At 35.5% G+C, this 21186-nt stretch overlaps 1 long non-coding RNA gene across 1 annotated transcript; it reads left to right on the top strand.

The window, feature by feature from the left end:
- The first annotated feature begins 247 nt into the window (after positions 1 to 247).
- On the top strand, positions 248 to 19702 carry LOC116714739 (uncharacterized). The gene is made up of 3 exons (XR_004338118.1): positions 248 to 259; positions 3523 to 3528; positions 19568 to 19702. It is a non-coding gene; the product is annotated as an uncharacterized LOC116714739 (long non-coding RNA).
- Positions 19703 to 21186: the final 1484 nt, after the last annotated feature.

Genomic DNA, 21186 nt, shown 5'->3' with positions numbered 1-21186 from the left:
GGGACAGTGAAATTGGCATGACCTTAAAAACTCCCCACAGACTCAAACTTCCATATGAGCCCAGTGTTGTTTCTGTACACCGTCAGCGGGTATTCTCTTTGGTTATTGACACTTTATTTAGAGGGGAAAAAAGGTTTAAAAGAGATTTTTTTAAAAAGTGGATATAGATCTATTTGCAAATATATTCATGCCATTTGAACATTTACAAATTTGATTATATTCTGACCTGAATAATACAATCAATCAGGTTGTTGGTTTGGTCTGGGACTGGGTGGACTGGGTGAGCTGGACTAAACCAACTTGGTTTGGTCCATAAACAGAGGGACAAAGATTTGAGTTATTCTTAATACAACATACTGTAAGTTTGCAAGTAAAAAAAGGTTGTAATAGGAGATAATAAAACTTATATAAATTTGTCATGCTACAAGGGGTGACCAGATTTTTTTGAGTTGGAAAAATGGGAGAGCAAAAGCTTTTATGCTCCTTCACCTAGAAGCTACATTTGCTCTATTGTTCAGGTACTTCTGCCCTTGCACCAATTTATCTTGAAATACCAGTACAAGCTAGAAGTTTATATTTGAAACTTGACAAAATGTAGAAACTCTTCAGGAGAATTACAATTTTTGCAAGATGCTCTAAATGTATGTCTGACTTTTCAAGCATTGCTCTGCTTTAGAAATGTATGTCCAAACTAAAGAAAAATTTAAAAATGAGTATAATATGATAATAATATTTACATTTTGGAAAAACTGCTACATTCATAGAATAAAAAAACAGTCTCATTCTTTGGAAGTGGAACATGCAAAAATGAGGGATGTCTTTTAAACTTTATCATAGAACTTTGTAGAGATTCATAGACTGGAAGACTAATCCTGGTGTTAAGCTCTTTATGTTCCAACAAAGATGCTAGTTTTATAATTAACAGACTACGGGAGATATGGCTTGCTCTGTTTAATATTCAGTTTTCCTGCAGCTAATTCCAGTTGTCATAGTAACGCATCCTGCTTCATGGTTTGAGTAGTTCAGGAGAAGGTCATCTGTAAAAAATAGATGTAATAAACAGTGTTTAAAGAAATGTAGATACGTCTTATACTTCAACACAGTCAGAAATGATAACATGTGAGCTGACAAGCCAAAAAGTTAAAAGCTGAGGAAGACTGCTTGTCAGTAAAAATGATCAGATCTTGTAAAATGCATCTTAGTCGTAGACTCAGACCTCAGTGTGTTCTATCCAACTGTTTACAGCCTCTGGTGTCATGTTAATATTGATTTTTACTTTGTCTTTGCAGGACTTGCATAAAGGTAATCAGAGCATACTTTCATCCTAAGAGACCTAAAATGTATGTAAATGTGTATACTAGAAACTCTGGCCTGTCACTTTGGATAATATGAGTTACAATAACATATAATTTCACTTTGGAATTAATAAAATATTTTTGAATTTGATTTTAAAACACGTAGTTTTCCTACATTCTGGTGAAGCATGTGGCATTTGATTTAGTTATGAATTACTCTAAAGGGAAATATAAATATTTTTCTTCCATATTGTAATTTATGTTGTAACCCTGCAGGTGTTTCCTGCCTGAGCAAGAGGCTGTTAGCTGCCACTCATTCCTGTATATTATGAGAAACAGCTTCCACAAAAATAGGATAATTCATTGCTGCTTACAATATTGTATTCAATGCTTCTCCTAAATTATTACTGAAGGTAATATTTTATTTAATACATGAAGACAACAAGGACTTCTATTTTTCAAGGTTCTGTATAATGGTTTAGAAAGTTTCCTGGCCTGTCAAATATGCAGTGCATGAGGAAAGTATTCACAGCACTTCACTTTTTCCATATTTGGTTACCTTACAGCCTTATCCCAAACTGTAATTTCCTCAAACTTCTATATGCTGGTCTTTTGCAGAATTATTAAAAATCGAAGAAAAAAAACACATTTACATAAGTATTCACATTATTCTGTAGGAGCATTTGTGTGTAGACTTTAAAGAAAAAGATTAATTTAATACAATTTGGAAAAAGGCTGCAACGGAACAAAATATGGAAAAAGTGAAGCATTGTGAATTACGGATGCAGTGTGTACTGTTTACATATTCAAAGTTTCATCTTGGTCATCAGTGCCTGTCCTATTCTAAATATAAGACAGACACTTACATTTTAGGTTTGCTTGGCAGAAAAGACTCAGTCTCACATTAGTTGATTGTTTCAGGCAGTAATATAACGGGGGATTTGTTTCTTTTGCAGTCATGGATAAAATTAAGCACACAATCAATATGAGGTCTGGACTTTGGCTGAGGCAAGCATCGCCTTTATTCTTTTCTTTTACAGCCATTTGGCAGTAGACCTACTGGTTTGCTATAGATCATTGTCCTACTAATGGCTGATTTTGGTTTGACTCCATAATATTTGTTAATTCTTGTTGAACTTTGTAACTTGATAGTTGTCTGGCCCTATAACTGCAAAACAAGCTCATATCATTATGCCTCTGTCATCTTATTTTTTTTATTTGTTTATGCTGATATGCTTTGTTTGATTACTTCAATATGCTTGTTCTCATCTGCCTGTAGGATGTTGAATAAAATGTCTTGTAATTTACACAAAAGCAATTTGACAGTCATTCTGCCATAGTTTTTTTCATATTTCTTCAGTCTTTTTCCATTTCTCCACTCATAAACTTAAACATTTAACATCAGATGGAGTTTGTGGGTATTATACAGATTGAGCATTTCAGCTTGTGATGAACTTAATGGGCTATGTTGCTTTGAAATTGGCAGAGGTCTTAAACATTTTCCACTTGAAGAAAACACTTTCTCAGGGCAGAGTGATAAACTTCAGGTTGTTTGAACATAAATCTACAATCCTTCCTTGATTGATAACCATTGATTATAACTTCTCAAAGATCACTACTGACATTGACATTATGTTAACACACATGGAGTATATATGAGCTAGACTTATAAACTTCTAAAATTCAAGCTTGTGGAAAAAGCTATATATGAGTTTGATCAATCAATCAGGCCCATTTGATTAGTTGTGCTGGGCTGTTACTCTCCTAGAATCCTATAAACACTCTAAGGGTGAACCTTGCTTTGTCACTGTAATGTAAAATCTGTGCAATTTATGATGCTATGAAGAGTACTTCCTTGAAAAAGAAAAGAGCAAAAGAAGGTATTTGAAGATACAAAAATAGATGATAAATAAGTGACCTTTAAAGCAAGGGAAAATAGCTGAAATTAAAAGTACTTTTACAAAATAAAAATAAAAAATTCAACAGTCATGGAAAAGAACACATTTGTCATTTTGCAGAAGGTTTAATCCATCAAGTGGTTATTAAGGAAAAATAAATATGGCAGTCATCAATCTGACAGAATCTGTGGGGGGAGCAAATGATTAGGGTTATGGAAAATAGAACATCCAATCTCAAAGACTTGGAACAGATAAACAATAATAAATTGTTAAAATGCTCATGGAAAAAAATGTAAAAAGCTGAAATGCCAACAAAGCTTTTTCCATAGATTTTTGTAAAGAGTATTAATAATTTCTAACTCGCTGTTGTTAAGATCTAAAATATTTTTTCCACAATTGTTTCTCTTTTGATATTGTTTTAGTATCTCTTGAGAATTACCTTTCATTTCCTTTCAGAAACAAAGAGGAAATGAGGATTTTAAATAATTTTGTGCATTTGAAGCTCAAGAATTTATGAGTTTGCTAGCATTTTAAACCTGTTTAAACATAAATAAAAGCTTTTTTTCCTTCCTTTTATATTGAATTATGCAGATGTTTGGATCTCAATGGTACATTGAGATTTAGTACCAACTGTGGTCTCCTTCATCTCTGCATCACTGTGCACTCTGGACAGCTTTATATAGAGTACAACTCAGTCATTGATATGAGTTTATTTATAAAACTAACTGGGGTATCTCTCCTTCTTATGCATCCTGTCTTATCAAGGAAAGTGGAAATTACAATCTTAGGTCTATGGATGTTCTGCAATTTGTTGACCCCAAAGTACGAACTCAACTGTGCAAGAAAATTCTTAGATTTTCAGCATCTCATATCTGGAAAAACTTGCAATCTTAGCTTCAATTTCACACCTGCATTACATTTCATGAGCTTAAAAATATAGCAATATCATTTTTACAGCGTGCATATTTTTCCTCTGAGCAAATTGTAATTAGTGCTGCAGTCTTTGCCAGGTCTCACTTGTAAAAGGGATATCTGATCCCAGTGGGACTAAACTGATTAAATGAAGCTTAAATACATATTTATAATGTCAAAATTACCAGCAATAAAATTATGATAGATTCAAAGATAAATTTATGTTGTCTTTTGTTATTTCTGTCAGCTGCAAACTTTCTTATCTTTCACTAAACTCGTGGGTAGGAAACTTATTAAAAGCAACCAGCAGATAGAGCTGCAAAAACAAAGAGCGTTTCCAGTGCTGGTCAACATTAACGCCATTAATGCTGCCCCCACGTTCATCATTATCCCAGAGCAATCTAAAGCTCAATAAAATGCAAATCAAAATTACGGCTGTTCTCACATCAGAAGATTTATACCTTAAAGTGCATCAATCAGTGGGATTCACTGAGATAGAAGGTTATGTTGAAAGAGTGTACAGTAATGGAATACGAAATAGGCAACATTAAATTATATCTGTGCTGCATACAGTTTGATATCAGGTGTTTTAATCAGCTCAGAAGGCTGAATGTGATGGGGGTTTGCTCATATTTAACTTGATTTAATGTAGAACCAGTCTAATTTTTACTCATTAGGAAGGGAATTTATTTCCTTCTCGCATATTCCTCAATAGGAAACAACAAGGGAAGCGCTGACAGCATTTAAGAGCCAATTATTTTCCAAGAATACCATTTAATGAGGATATGGAGAGACTGTTTTTTATGTGTCTCCTTGGGTGTTTATTTTGATTCACCCTGGTGTTGAACTGGGGCTTTTACAAGCACACAACCAATAACCTCAACAACCCCTCTTACAGAGAAATTTTCCCCTGCCTCCTGTGCTTTTTTACACTCACATTTTAATCCAATTCATTACTTTACGAGCCCTCACTACACTCAGCTGTCAGAGGAGACAAAAACCTTACCAAATATGGATGCATTTTTGTTCCCTTGGATCTGTGCTGCCCTCCCCTGGGGGTAATACACCCCCATCTCTCTCTGCACGCACATGCACTGACACCCTCCACCCCTTCATCCCCAACCCATTTAAAAGGGTGAAAAAATGGGGCCGCTTATTGTGTCACCTCTTCCATGGGAGGAAATGGCATTCTGGAAAAATGAAACTGAATGCACCCACAGCTTTTGAAAAAGGTAATTCTCAGTCAAAGGCAATTGGAGATTTACACTAAAATATTTAGAACAGATTCATTAATATTTGAAGTAAACAAGAGTATGGATGGTGGATGAATTTATTTAAATGTAATTTTTGGGGGGTACATTTTTTTACTGTTTTGTAGATACTTTATTTTTCTGTACTTTAGTGCCATCCATCAGTTATTGTACAGTCAATCAGAGGTTGGGTCTTTATTTGTTTAGATTAAACCATTACTTGAATAATTTCAAGTTTCTTCAAACATAATATTTAATATAAATGACACATAATATGAAAAGTTTAGGACCAAGCATAGGACCTTTTACGCCAAAGGTAATATTCACCAATAATATTAGCAGTTGACAACATTGTTGCACTTCAGACATTGTATGACTGTAATTCAGTTTTAATTTTCAATATGTACATCACCAGTTTAACTTGACCTTTGTGATTTACATATTTATTCAGCTAAGTTACATCAGTATTTGGACTGGTCATTATAGTGACAAACTGAAAAGTCAGAGGAGATTAATTTATTTATAAAATGATATACTTAATATGACAGAAAGCTTGAAATAAACAACCCATGTCAATCTGAAAGCAGCATTTGTTTATTTATTTTTTTTACAAAAAGCTTTCTTAACAGTCCTGTCAGTCAGAGTTATTCTGTTCTTTCAGATGTTATTTTTCTGCTGCTACACTGCTACCAATTACCCAGCATGAGTGATGGGCGGCAGTCCAGGGAGCATGGGCATACAGCGGGTCACCGGTGCTGGGGTCTCAATTAACACACACAACCACATATGGGATCAGGCACTGCCCTTATCTCGTATTTATAGAATAACACAGAGACAAACAGTGCATTGTCAAGAGGCAGGACCCTCAAGGTCAGCTGTTGCTACTGCCCGATGTTTGTAGCCAGAGCACAGAGACGAATGTTCAGCTGAGAGCGTCTGCTTGTCTGATTGTTAGGTTTCTTTATTTAGCCGGAAAGCCAACTTGTATTTATTAATTTAAACATGCTGAGCTTGAAATATGTTCTCTTGATAGGGTGCTGGTTATTTAGTCTCTTTTTCATTCTTTAGTCTCCTATTTTTGGCTGTTTCTTCCTTGACTTTTACAGGTACAAATATACGTCCCATGAATACAGGATCTTTCTTACTATTTATGTATCAGTCTACATAAAGAAACATGGTGTTATGACAATAATAAATGTAGGTCTGGTTTGTTCCCAGGTCATAATCTGCCATTTTTCATGAGTTAGTTAGCTTAATTTACTGTGCAATGCTCCAACCAATTTGAGTAAACAACCAGTATTGTTTTTACTGTTTGAAGGAATATGAGACTTTATCTTATGAGCAATCCCCTCCTCCTCACAGGCTTCAGCATAATGAGCTTCTGCCTTTAAAAAATTACAAATGATAACTCATATGCTAATGGCCGTGGCATTTTTGTCTTGCTTCATTATGGAGATTTAATGCAGACAGAGGAGCTTTCAAATCACTTTTTAGGACAACTGAAGCGCAATCAAAGCTTGCATTAGGAGGGTTCGTGAGGTGACTCTTTGTGGGATTCAATTTGCATCTTAAATCTAACAACTGTAACTGCACAAAACACACAGCGTGCATGCAGATTGGTCTAATTAGAGTGTATCCTGTCCTCCTGAGCGTCCGCATATTTTAACGGTGCCTGCACTTGTCAGAAATAGCTCCACAACATATGATAATGTGTGACGATGAAACCAGTATGAAAAACAAGGTCATGCCCTACATTTTACTCATGAAGGTAGAGTACCATGTGATTCTCAATACAGAGCAACTAATAAACAATCCACTACACAACGAGCAGCAACTAGAGGCTCATAGCTACCATGGTATACACTCATATCTGATGTAGGTGCATGGAGGCGCCCAGTTATAGCAGCAACCTCTGCTAAAAAGGTCAGTGTGAGCATCGGTCAGGGCTGTTTTATTAAACACAGAAAGGCTGAACTATCACACAAAACCACAGTAACTCAAATGCAAAATTATTTTTTGTTACTGTCACTTTTAGCTATAAAACACTTACAGAAAGAAGTAATTACAAATAAATAATTACCCATAGTGTCAGTAAATGTTGTGTTTTATATCCTGTTACTACAGATCAGGCTGCAAACTTTGATGATACAGTATATGTTTAGCCTTTCACAACATTTGACCTACACTTTTTGATTGGCATTTACTAATAACAAATTTGAAGTTGAAAGCCTCTAACAATACAATAAAAAAATCATTTTTGTATGTCTATATCTACTTGATTAAAGAGAAGACTGAAAATGGCAGTATTATGATCTTTTACTTTGTGGGACACAAAATACGTAGAAAATCTATTCTGTCTTTAACTTCTGTTGGCAGGTCTGACTTTTCAAAAAAGAAGACAAAGCATTTTCTTGATGAAATGCATCAGGAGGGGAATTATTTTAATTCACAAAAACAAAGAACTGGACAAATGATTAAAATCTTAATAAATTAGGGTGTGTTCCAGAAAGGAGGCTTAACTAGAACTTGCTTAGCCGTAGTTCTTGTGTTGCTACCATTAGAAACCAGTTCTTGTACAAATAAACAGTCTTTTTTTCTGGCATCTGTTCTGTGCTGGAGACAAACTGCTTTCACCTGGAGCTAGAGGTGCGCCTATAGAGCAGAACAGTCAATCAAAAAGTTGTGACTCAAATGTGTCTGAAACTCTGAAGTTAGCTGTGTTCTGTTTAACTTAGGATGAAAAACTGTAAGTAATTGTAATTGTAAAAGAGCAGTTTCAACTATTGGGAAAAAATATCATTGGAACAACATGAACTACAGTTTCTTCCTATTTGTTTTGACAGGGTTTGAATAGATGAATCCACTGCATTCAGCTGTGCTCAAAGCCAATATTTACTTCTGAATCCATGAACGCCATGTAGACTAGGTTCTTAAAAATTTTTATTTCCAATCACATTGGTGAAAATTAATGCTTTTAACTTGTCTTGTTTCTAGGCTGCTTCTACTGCAGGTGATATTTGGCCAAATGCTTGCAGGGATAATGCAATAAATATGATTTTTGCAACAAAAAATGCTGTCTCCATTCACCACAGTCATTTTCATTCTTGGAATGAAACAGAGGGAGTTAAAGTTTAATTGGATGTGATGTTTGTAGATGTATGACGTGTCTCTTAGGTCATGGAAAGCTAAACTGGTTCCAGATAAGAACTGGAAATATAGAGAACAAACTGAACTTTGAGTTGAAGAAGCTGAGTTTAAAGTTTCAGAAAGGCTTACGTCATTAAATTCACTAATCTTAAAGAAACTAAATTTAGAGTGTGTTCAGAGGCCTAACTAATCATCACCACAATACTAATTTATATTTATTTACCATGGCAACGAGTACCAAAAGTCATTAAACAATAGAAGGAGCAGGTTCTCCTTCAGTCTTTTAAAGAAGATTTGGTCATATAACAGGCAGGAGCAGGAAGAGAGAGCAGATTCATGGTGACTTTGAATACATTGCTGCTCTAATTTAACACTTATCCATATTTACAATTTAAGTTAGAGTCTAGATCAATCAAAATCAATCAAATTTTATTTGTACATCACATTTCAGCAGCAAGGCATTTCAAAGTGCTTTACATCATATCAAACACAGAAACACAAAGTCATCAAGTGGTAGATGGTGTCTTGAATAAATTCTATTTCCTTAGATGTAATGCAAAGCAAAAATGGGCCATTAACAAATATAGAAATGAAGTCTATATACATAACACATAATTCACAATTTTAATGCAGTTAATATTTGTTCCAAGCTTATACAAACATAAAGTCCATGGTGAATTGTTGTGTGTGGACATTGTATGTAAATAGCAGAGTCTATTGTCACATTTACATCCTCTCACATTTAGAGGTTCGGCAAAATTAGTTCAAAGGATGACTATTCCCAGTCATAACGAATGCTTTAATGATTTATGATAGTTGGAAATATATCAGGTGTAACTTATGGGTTTATGTTTAAACCTAAGTGTCCTGAAATTTCCTTTGTTGTGTTTTGTGCTGAGGACTAACGGACAGCTTCACCCCAAATTTATTCACTATGCTTTGCAACCTACTGTTACATTTGCATCATGTGCTTCTGTGTTATTCCATCAAAGAACATCAATAAATCTGTGTGGGTTCAGTAAACAGTGCAACACTTTGATTATTGTTATATGGAACACCTGGGGACTCGGGGAGCTCCTCAGTTATTAAAAGCTTCACTACAAACTAACCTCTCTGCTCTCTTGCACAGGCCTGCTGACACTTTGTTTTATTTATTTTACTTGCAAATTACTCTTACATATACATTCCCTACACAGGCAGACCAATGATTTAACTGACTTTTACATCTCATATTAGGAACTTTGACTTATGCGTTATTTTGTTCTTACTTTTCAGCAAGGTCATTAAATACAAACATAAAGGTGAACTGTTGTGTGTGGACATTATGTGTTAGTAGCAGAATCTATTTCTGTTGTACATTTTTCCATAAATCTGTAGTTTGTTCAGATCTCACTTTGTTAATTTCAAAACTACCGCCCTTTTCCAACTGAGCTGTCACAGAGTTTGGCTTTAATGTAAAACTCGGTCTTGAATGTGCTGCAATAAATCCAAAGATGGTCTGACCAGTTTGTGTCATGATGGGGCACCCAGTCCTAGAAACATTTGCAACTATTATGAATATGAAAAATCTTTTTGCCTGTGGAAGAATGATTACCAAATTGTTTGGAATTGGCTTTCAACTCTTCTTGGAGTGAAAAACAGCAGAACATTTTCTCATAAGATCTGCTCAGAGTTTAATAGTACTAAATATTTTAGATTTTTCTTATGCTAACATTTTATTTTTTGTCTATTTTTCTGTAGTTTATTTATGTTGGTAATTGATTGACAATTTATCCTCCCAGTCCCTGTCCCTCTGGTTCTCAATTCCCCTGCCCCTTACAACCGGGGGATCGGAGTGTCAACAGTGCCCATTACAAACCATCTTGATACCAACCCAACCCCATAGCCCCCCTTGCAAATCCTCTACATTTTCTGCTTCCTCTACGTGTTTATGGTGTTTAAGAAGTCAGATTTATGTCTTGCATTTTGTGAGATCAGGTTCTGAAAAGGTTCAAAGCTATTTCATAGTAGCAACAATAGCTCTGTGGGAAATGATAGGAACCTACCTGATAAAGCTTTTGCTCTAGGCCAAGAATTTTCTTTTTTCTTTTTTTTTATTTTTTGTTCATTTTGTTAATTTCAGTAATTTTTGGCCCAATATATTAATCCATTTATCTATAACTGCTTGTTCATGCAGAGTTTTGGGGTGAAAAGACGGGTATACCCTGGACAGGTCTAACCTGGAGAGTCCTTAGATGAAAAAGGAGAACTCCATGCAGAAATATGCTGGTAACACAAGAAAAGAGGTGAATTTGCATGTGATCTTCAGAAATTTGCATTTGTTGCTGCCCTGCAGAGGGTTACTTTTCTCAGTAAAATGCTTAATGCTTCAGATCACCCCCATTGAAAATTTGAGCCACAAATACACAATCACAGACAATTCAACAACCCTGAACTCATATCAATAAACAAAAGCCTGGAAGAGAGCCAGCAGCTCCATTGTGTGAGATTTGATCATCTGTGACCCAAACCATTCTGTTTCCTAATGAAAAGTGCATTTGGACACGAAGGAATTCAGCCTCCCTTCCCATGTTAGCCTCTAAGCTAGCACTTTACACGAGGGAGTAAAGGAATACTTGTTCTCAGATAAAATGAAAACGACCACGGCAATGCATCACATTAGATATTCACAGCAACCATTAGCAGGCAGGCTGAAGGGAGTCTCAGCTGAAATTAGACCCCAGTAAAAAGGCTGGACAGAGGAAATCTCCAGAGATCTGGAAGTGAGTTCATGCCAGCAGGGATTCATAGAAATTGCCTTCATTCCAGTGTGCTGATCAGAAATAAAAAAATAATACAATTTAAATTTCATATTGTGCCATGGTGCTCCAGCTCTGGTGAAAACCTTCTTGATCACATGCTACTTTTTTCTGCTTCAAGGCCTAATATATATATGGCTGCTTCAACAGTAATAGACTCATGGGAAATAAACTCTGTGACTCCATCGCTGTTTCTGCTTCACCGATGGCAGTTTGTTGGAATTACTCTCAATTTTGAAAGAAGGTCATTATGGCCTGCTCTTTTGGGGCAATGCTGGAACATCTGTGGTTTTATTTTCTGGGTATTTTCTTTGCCATGTGCCACATTTAGAGAAATCAGCACTCCCATTATATGGTAACTGCACACTGTTGACTTCACTGCTCTGTTGTAAACCTCAACATTGCTGGAACCTGCCAGTAAACAAACTCACACAGAACTTTTTAGTAATGTCCTTTGAAACAATTTCAGTTACTTTGTTTTGATCAATCAGCCAATCGTAGCCTCATACTGCAGAATTTCCGTCTGCGCCCTGTGGCTTAAATGGACGCCAATTTAAAATGTGTTTATGAGTTACAACTGTTGCAGTTTAGAAATTAGAGCTGACTCCAACATTTACAGTGACCAGAACATCAAAGGCTGCTCATATTTACATTTCTGTGAAACTGAAAAATTAAGAGTGATTTACCTAAAGTGTAATATGGAAAAGTGCCTCATAAACAAATCGACAGGAAAACCCGGAATTGAAAAAACTAAATACTCATCTTAATCAAACTAAATTTACTAATGATTTAATGAAAAAGACAACTACACAAGCAAACTTAACCAAAGCTGCTACATTAAAAATCTGAGCAAAATTGACTCAAATCTTAGATTCTTCAAGAGTTTAAATTAAAAGATTAGTAGTAATATGAGGGAGGGAAATGAAGGTGAAAACTGGGATTCAAACATTTAATCCAAAACTCAATTTGACTTTTTCAAGTATTTTTGGACAATTATTTCATGAACAAATTTCAGTAATAAACAGCCATTGTGGCTGAATAATAATCAGAGCAGTAGTGTAATGCTGGCCAAAACATCTAAGACAAAAAATACTTTTGGACAAAAGAATCTATTGTTTTAAGCTATTATTTTAAAAATAATTATTATTATTTATATTCAACAAGGAAAGAGATCCCTTTAAACAGTAAACTAGGCATGCAATATTTTAATTTGACATAATTTGACAAATTATCATATTTCTTGCAGGAAGAAGATGTGTAAAATATTGTGCCATCAAAATTTCAAAAGTGTTGGTACAAAATGCATCTAGTATGCATTTTTTTAAATAATAAAATATGTTTTCATTATTAGCAGTAAGAGTAGTATGTGGGTTACTCTTTCCTTAAAAACACTTGCTGTATTTAGCCAAGTTTAATAAGTAAGTTAAAAGCAGACTTGGCTACTTTTTAATAAAAGTAACTAGATAGATGTGGTCATAGTTAAAGAGAAAGCAAAAAATTGTAGTTATGAGAAAATAAATACTTTGCGTTGTACCTAATAGTTTCCACTGTAACAAGATTTTAATTTGTTAGCAATAACATTGCTCTGTGCTGGTTGCTAGATTAATATCGTTGTTGAACTACAGTCAGATGCTGCATTTATGGCAGAGCTTACATAGAAAACACCTTTGAAGGAAATGAATCAATTTGGTTTATTTTAACATGTCAAGAAAGAACAAAGTGAAATGATTTGGAGGAATGTAGTTATTGTAGGTGAAATGTCAAATTTAACATGTTCTGTGCATTACATCTCATTATTATTATCTTATTAATGTGTGAACAAAAATAGATTTCACAGGAGCCACTGAAATTGGGTTTTGAATACATAATTTTAACTCTCATTAACAGCAGTTCAAATGCTTAATATTACGCTTCACATTTTCACTAAGGACTGCTTCATTATTGTAGTTTAAATTCTTCACCTCTTTTTATTGTGTGATAATAATTGCTGTTTTTGTCGTTTTAAAAATGGCTGCATCTCCCCACAATTTCCACAATCAGCTCAAACTTTTCAGTGGCCATTCATCTTTTTTCTTGGCTAACTTATTGATCATTGAACTCACATTTCTCCAACTATCTCAACTTTTGGGGTGCATTATGTGTTCAAATCGATATGCCTTCACTCGACTTTAAAAGGTTGATGATGCTGAAACACAATTGATCCATTAATAAAACATTCAGGTTCAGTCTCTAGTAAACAGAAGAATGAACACTCAGGTACATGCATTGATTGGCCTACAAGCTCACACACTGAGTACAAGCACCCAATCTGCCTCTGCTTGAATAATACATCAAAGGTCAATAATAATAAGATGTTTGGTCAATAAAGATTTTATTGGACCAATTGAACTTGTTCCATCTTTTTATTTAGAATATTATTTCTCCATTTTTTCCCCATCTACCTTATTTTTTTTTTTAATGAATTGTTCTTTTCTAACACCAAAATATTTTCACTTTGTTTTTCAATTATAGAAAAAAACAATGGCTTTACTGCAATGTTGACTCAATATGTTGTCACGTTGTCCAATGTCCAAATATCCCCCAGTTTAAACAAAAGGTAGAAAAGCAGTTGTCAGAAACCACATATTCCTGACAACACAGGAGTTCTTCAAGGATATGTGTTTGGTACACTTTTGTACTCTCTGTGTACACCTACAACTTTGTGGCCACTCATGGTTCTAACACTATTGTTAAGTGATGCTGGACATTTTTACAAGCCAAAATGAAATAGAATGCATGGATTAGGTAAAGAGCCTGGTGTCATGATATCAGGAGAAAATGCCTCCAGCTGAACATCTAGAGAGTTAAGCGGTAAGCAACAGCAAGACTGAAAGCCTCTAAACATCAGTGGTTCTCCACTGGAAAAGTGAAGAGTTAGAGCAAGTTTTTGGTAACTTAATTACTATCTTTGTCTTGTTTTAACCCCTTAACTGTCACCCCCCAAATGCTTACTTGTCAGTCAAAGGGTCCATGAGGACAGTGATGTCCTCATGATAGTTAATTAAATACTTTTGCATTTAGACATTTAACAATTAGTAATTAGTGTTTATTCAGCATGGTTTTAGGGACAATATACAGTTTTTAATGTGTAAAACATACTACATTGAAAAACTTGCATGTTAAATAATATTAAATAGAGACAATTTTAGTGAATATGTCTGAATGCTGAAAAACAACATTTTTGCTTTTCTAATCTGAAATGATGCCGAGATGTGGAAAGGAAGCACATCTTTCTTCTCTTTGAGAACAAAAATCTCAAGTATGGGAGGTCTTTTAAACCTGATGCAGGGAGAGTACATTCTGAGAGGCTTTAGCCCTCTTAAGACACCCCATGGTGGGAGGTTTCTCTCAATCTTCTCTCTCTCCACGGGGTAGGAGGAGTGTGTACGGATGCATATCTGTGTGCTGTTTGTGTGTAGGTTGAAGTCTGGGTTAGAGGAGGGTGGTAGTGTCTCTTCACTCTCTTAGATCCTTCCAAGGATTAAGAAGGAACCTCAGTGATTTAATTTTTCAACAGAAAGAGGTCAAACTGATCTTTTGAATCTTACTTTGGATTAAATGAAACTCTACTCTTTTTTTTTGCCTAAGAAAGTTCTCCAAGTTGTGTTCCACAGCAACAAAAAAAAAACATTGCTTGAATAAATGTTTTTCAGCCTGTAGAGTATTTTTAAAACATTTGACATTTAGTGACCAGTGGGTTTTACTTTTAATTATTTCAAATTGAAAATAGGGTTTGTGAATGCAGGTGGGAGACTCTCTGAAATTAAATACCTTGATATGTTATAGGAAAAGAAAGGTTCATTAAGGTGTAATTGAGTCGTCATGGTGCTCCCTAATGCAAGAAAACTACAATAAACTTTTAATTAAAAATTACAGGGACTTTTCAGAGAGCAGCAGACACATATGTCATTAAGCAAAAACAATATTGTGAAAAAGAGAGATTAAAGGTAAACACAGAACTGTTGCACCACCTTGAAAAAAGTGAAGCATGGTTTATATCTGTGCTGGTGTGATGAGCAGGACTAAACTACCACAGGATATCACAGCTACCAAATATAGAAGACTGATGGATCAACAGCAGCCTCCATTCCAGCTGATGAAATATTAGCATCAGGCTTTATTTTTCTGACTGAAACTAAACATGGTTTTAATATACAAATAACTTTAGAGTAACCAAGTGTTCTAGCAGCTACTATACATGCAGTGACAGTAGAAAGTTTATATACACTCATGAATGTGATCAGCTTTGGCTTTCAGGGCTTAACACCTTTCATGAAAACAGAAACAAGAATTGTCTGACCAGTAGAATGTTTTCAAAGCTGTACATTTCAACTTATGTTTGATTTAGATGTCCCTTAGGAAAGTTTTTATTTTTCTGGAGATGGTATCCTTACTGCTAGATTGACTTTATTTAGTCAGCGTTGCATCTACTATTGCAGGCTGTTTTAGCTAACAACGTGCAAATGACATAATTCTGACTGTTGGCAGTGATGATTGGTGTCATTTAAACTGGTTGATATTTTGGCACTGATCCGGCTTTTAAACAACGTCCGAATATTATTTTATTTGGGTTCAATTCCAGAAGCTCAATGATAGTCTTTATTTATCCTCATACAACTTCTGATGTGTATGTTGTTTTTTATTTCCAGTTTTTGATTATAGTTTGATTTAAATGAAACTTAAATACAACTAGATTCTCCAGAAAGAAAGTCATCCCAATCATACATCATAACTAGTTTTGAAAAGGAGAAGACAAGGTTGTGGAATAGCCTCTACAATATACCACACCAAAATTCCCCACCAATAACTATACTGAAAATTTGAAGAGTTTTCAAAAGCATAGCCGTAACAGACATATATGAGTTCTCCCCATTCTCTCAAGAGTAGTGTTGAAATATCCAGCCAGAGTTACTTTACCAGAAAAAATGGTCAGTTTGTCACCAGCAGCCTATGTGTAGCAGCATAACTACAGAACCAAAATGGAAGTTTTAAGCCTAGTCTTAAAAGTAAACAAAGTGACTTATGGACAAAAACTGGGCACTTCTTCATTAGAGGAGCCTTATAACTAAAAGATCTGTCTCCCAACTCCTTTTAGAAACTAGACCACCAACAAACTTGCAGTCTAACAGCAAAGTGCTCTGTTAGGGAAATATGGAACAATCACATTTCTGATATGAGCTGGAGTTTAATGATTTTTAAGGCCTAAGTAGTGTATGGCATGATAGTTCCAATCAAGAGTCCAATGAAGTGGGTTACATGGAAGTAACACCCACACATATCAACAAGCTGTTTCATAGCTGTTTACTGTGGAGTACATGCATAGAGGTTGCTATTCCTGTAGTTTTTTTGTTTTTTGGGGGGGGGGGAATCAACCAAGGAAACAAGCACAGTACAAGTGAGCATAGCAATCTCTGCCCAACTTTCAAAGTTTCCATAAAAGTTTCTGTCTTGTAGAGAATTTATCCCTCAGCCAGAACTTCCTGGCAGAGCACAGTGGGGTGTTTGGGGTGAGAAGGCTGAGCCTTTGTGCAGAGAGTTCAAGGACAGGAGAGCATAACCCTTTTACAAGTTTGATTTATAATTGCGATTGAAAGCTGTGTTTACATCCGTTCTGCAGTCTCTACAGCAAACACTGCAGTTCACAGCCTGCTAAAAGAGAAGCCAGAAAATTGAAGCCATTAAAAATGTATCTTTTTATGCTGCGTGAAGGTGGAGGAAGGGCCGAAGGTTGGCATGGTCACAAAGCATGGTGTTTACATCTGGCTGTACAGCGGTGTGTACAGTAATACTCTCACAGAAGGCTAAGGAAATGTTAAATCACTTCTGACAGCTGAGAAATTCCTCCCATCTCTGCTCTGAGACTGCTGTAAGAAGTTCAGAGACTTTCTTTGATGAGAGGCTGCAGGCTAATGAGTAATCACTTGGTGGAGACATGATTATTGTGCTGTGAGTGTTTTTAAATGCCTGCTTGTAAAAACAAACCATTACGTATTTGTTCATCAATTTGTCACAGCTAAATAGAATAAACAAGCACACTAAATGAAAGTCAATCCACCTTTTCTGTTAGTATACAAGGTGAATGCAAGCAGAAATTAGCTACTTCATTAATAATATGTTATTATTTACAAAGTCAAATACAGCTTAAATGCATCATAAACTTCTACTAATACCACATCTTTGTGATTGCATCAAAAGCATAACATTAATGAACATGCACATTCTTAATGTGAACATATCCAAATGGAAAGTATAGCTAAACTTATAGGCTGCATGTTGGAGAGTGTATGGCATGACATGGAGTTAGCATGTTCTTCCTGCGAGTGCGTGGGTTATCTCTGGGTACTCTGGCTTCCTCCCACTGTCCAAAAACATGATGTCAGGTACTTTGCCTTTCGCCCATTTACCACTGGAGATACGCACCAGCCTCCCCACAATTGTACAAGAACTAGTGGGTGTAGATAACAGATGGATGGATGTATTATCACGTAAATGCAGAGATAATCATGTGCTCTGTCTGAGTTTACCTTTTTGTCTTAATTGTCTTTAATTTGAGTAAGACATGTCAGAACATGCATAACTGTAACTTTAGCATAAACCATACCAGAAGCCAGAAATATCCTAAGTTTATGCCTGTATTTTCTGGATTTTTTTTTAACTTAGCAAGTTTAAATAAGCGGCTGGAGGTTCATGAAGAGACTACTAGTAATGATGCATCAAAGACTTGTTTTATTGAGGCATCCAAAGTAATTGGTGTCTGATTTTATGAGATATTTTCCAGTTTTCTGTGTATAGAAATGTTTGCATTCTCAGTGCTGCATTTTTTCCGATCTTTCTATCAGATCTTTCATGTTAAATGGAATAAACAGGGTAAATTTGTACACTTTCTACATTTTATTTGGAAGCATTTGAGCATATCATGTACAAAGTTTTTTTGTTGTTTTTTTTTCTTTCTTTTTTTTAATCAGAAGGACTCTTTCCAGTCTTAGTTGAAAACCTCTGGAAAGAGATTTTGCAATGTGAGAAATTTCTCTCTAGTTATGTGCTTTTATTTAAAACATCCTAACAGTAAACACCATCATAAGCCTAATTTAGAACCTCCTCTGTGGGAAAACAACATGGATGTGTTTTAAATATCTAAGAGGGAATGAAAATAATGAATGCAAAGAGTGCCATCTAGTGTACCATGATATATTATTATTATTTTCCATTCATATGAGTCTCAATAATATATCTTGCATCTACCTAATCATCAGTATTTATTTCAGAGCTGTCCTACTCATTATAATCATACAGTACATTGAAAATGTAACATCACATCCACATTTTAATAGCAGCACATATTTTCCTAGTTTCCTGGTTGTCTCCCTAAGAGTTATTGGTTGAACCTGAAACATTTTATTGGGCATAAAAACCAATTTTGTAGACAAAATGCACAACTTTTGAATACGAATGGGTGAACCATGCTTTGTGGTAAATGAACAACATTGTACTGATTTTAAATATTAACACAATTAACATCTAAAAAATGTTCTCCTGGTTTACTTTTATGTTAGAATAAAAAAGAATGTGCATCAGATTTGTCAATATGTAGTTCATGTCTGTTATAAAACAAATTTTCCTTTTGGATACAGATTTTTTTATTTAAATTTAAAATTAACTTATATTTCCCTTTTTTGCTCTTTTTAAAAATTATTCTAAGAAAATCATTCAGATCGTTTTCTTCTTCGTCTTCTTCTATCGTATTTATGGAAAAATAGTTTGTAAAAAGACTAAAATTAAGCAAAATGACGAAATAAGCAGCATTCTGTTGGTCAAATTGCAGTTTTTCTCCGCATTCACATAAGAAAGGAAGAGAAACCGTCATTGTTTATGGCAGGGGTGCCCAAAGTCGGACCTCAAGGATCCGGCATCCTGCGTGTTTTAGTTCTCTCCCTGGTTTAACGCACCTGGATCAAATGGTGGCCTAAAAAGAATACTGACATGCTGAAAAGGTTGTTGGTACTACCAGTGAGAGAACTTAAACGTGGAGGATGCCGGCCCTCGAGGACCGACTTTGGGCACCCCTGGTTTAAGGTATCCAGGATGCAGAATCCATAGAAACGGAAGAGAAGGAGGAAGACTTCCTGCTGTCTCTTTTTCTGTACTGCTGCATATTTCCACAAGATGTCAGCAGAGATCCGCAACATCTTACTAACTAAAACCGGATTCTTTCCTGTGGAGTAATGAAGCCTGCGACAGACTGTCTACCTGTCCAGGGTGAACCCGCCTCTCGCCCGGAACGTCAGCCGGAGATAGGCAGCAGCACCCCTCCAGACCCCTCTAAGAGACAAGGGTGTACAGAAAATGGATGGATGGATGGATGGATGGAGGGATGGATGGATGGATGGATGGATCCTCAACTGTGACCAGATCCTGCTGTACTTCTGTAATTCAGAGCAGAGCAAAGAACTATATTACAAACGATGTTTTTGTCTCAGTTATATAAGAACACGGACACTTTAAAAAAAATAGACAAGTTTCCCTTGTTTCTTTCTATCTATCTATCTATCTATCTATCTATCTATCTATCTATCTATCTATCTATCTATCTATCTATCTATCTATCTATCTATCTATCTATCTATCTATCTATCTATCTATCTATCTATCTATCTATCTATCTATTAAGGGAGAGTTGTAGGCTTATTATCAAGCTGGTTCATGTTGGAATTAGTCAATATTCATAATTTACATCTTTAAAATATAGCACTATGAGGACACAATTGAAACACCCTGAAACAAGAAGTGTTAAAGATTCCTTATGTACTGGGTAACTGATTATCCATCCTTGCAGGGTCACAGGTGTCAGTGGGGGAGAGGTATGGTTCTCCCTGGACAGGTCAACAGTCCATCACAGGGCAGCATAAATGCACAGGAAAAATAACCACTCACACACACCTGAAGACCAACTAGTCATGAGTTTTGGCCCGTGGGAAGCGGCCGGAGGCAACCCACACATACACAGGGAAAACATGCAAACTACATGTAGAAACACCTCACTCTGGAATTTGAACCAAGGACTTTCTTGCTTGCATATTATTTAAGATTTTTTAAAATGATGTCACCAGAAAGACAAAAGTATGGTTATGTGTGAATTCTCATATTTTAAAGACTAAAATAGAAAAGAAATAAAATAAATAAAGAACCTAATTACAAAACAGGCCACTCCTATGGAAAGTTGGTCTAGCACATGTTAAAATAAAATAAAATTTTATACATATATATATATAATTTTTCTACTATATATATATATATATATATATATATATATATATATATATAGCTTCCTAACTATAACCAACCTCTTTGACTCCTTCCAGTCTGGTTTTCGTGCTCACCACAGCACAGAGACCGCCCTCATAAAAGTGTTCAATGACATCCATATAAATACGGACTGTGGCAGAACCACAGTGCTGGTTCTGTTGGACCTCAGTGCAGCTTTTGACACTGTTGACCATGACATATTACTGAATCGACTGGAGAGTTGGGTCGGACTCTCCGGTCCAGTGCTTAACTGGTTTGAATCCTACATAAAGAACAGGGATTTCTTTGTTTCAATTGAAAACTTTTCATCAAAGAGGTCAAAGGTCACATGTGGGGTACCCCAAGGTTCAATCCTTTTATTCAATATTTATATGCTCCCACTAGCTCAGGTTATAACAGGAAATAATATTAGCTACCATAACTATACAGATGACACACAGCTCTACATTACGATGTCACCAGGTGACTCAGAGCCCATCCAATCACTAAACAGATGCTTAGAACAGATAAATGTGTGGATGTGCCAAAACTTTCTCCAGTTGAA

Source organism: Xiphophorus hellerii, chromosome 23 (genome assembly GCF_003331165.1).
Source record: "Xiphophorus hellerii strain 12219 chromosome 23, Xiphophorus_hellerii-4.1, whole genome shotgun sequence".
In the NCBI taxonomy this organism is placed as follows: Eukaryota; Metazoa; Chordata; class Actinopteri; order Cyprinodontiformes; family Poeciliidae; genus Xiphophorus; species Xiphophorus hellerii.
This window is presented reverse-complemented; position numbering and strand designations above follow the sequence as displayed.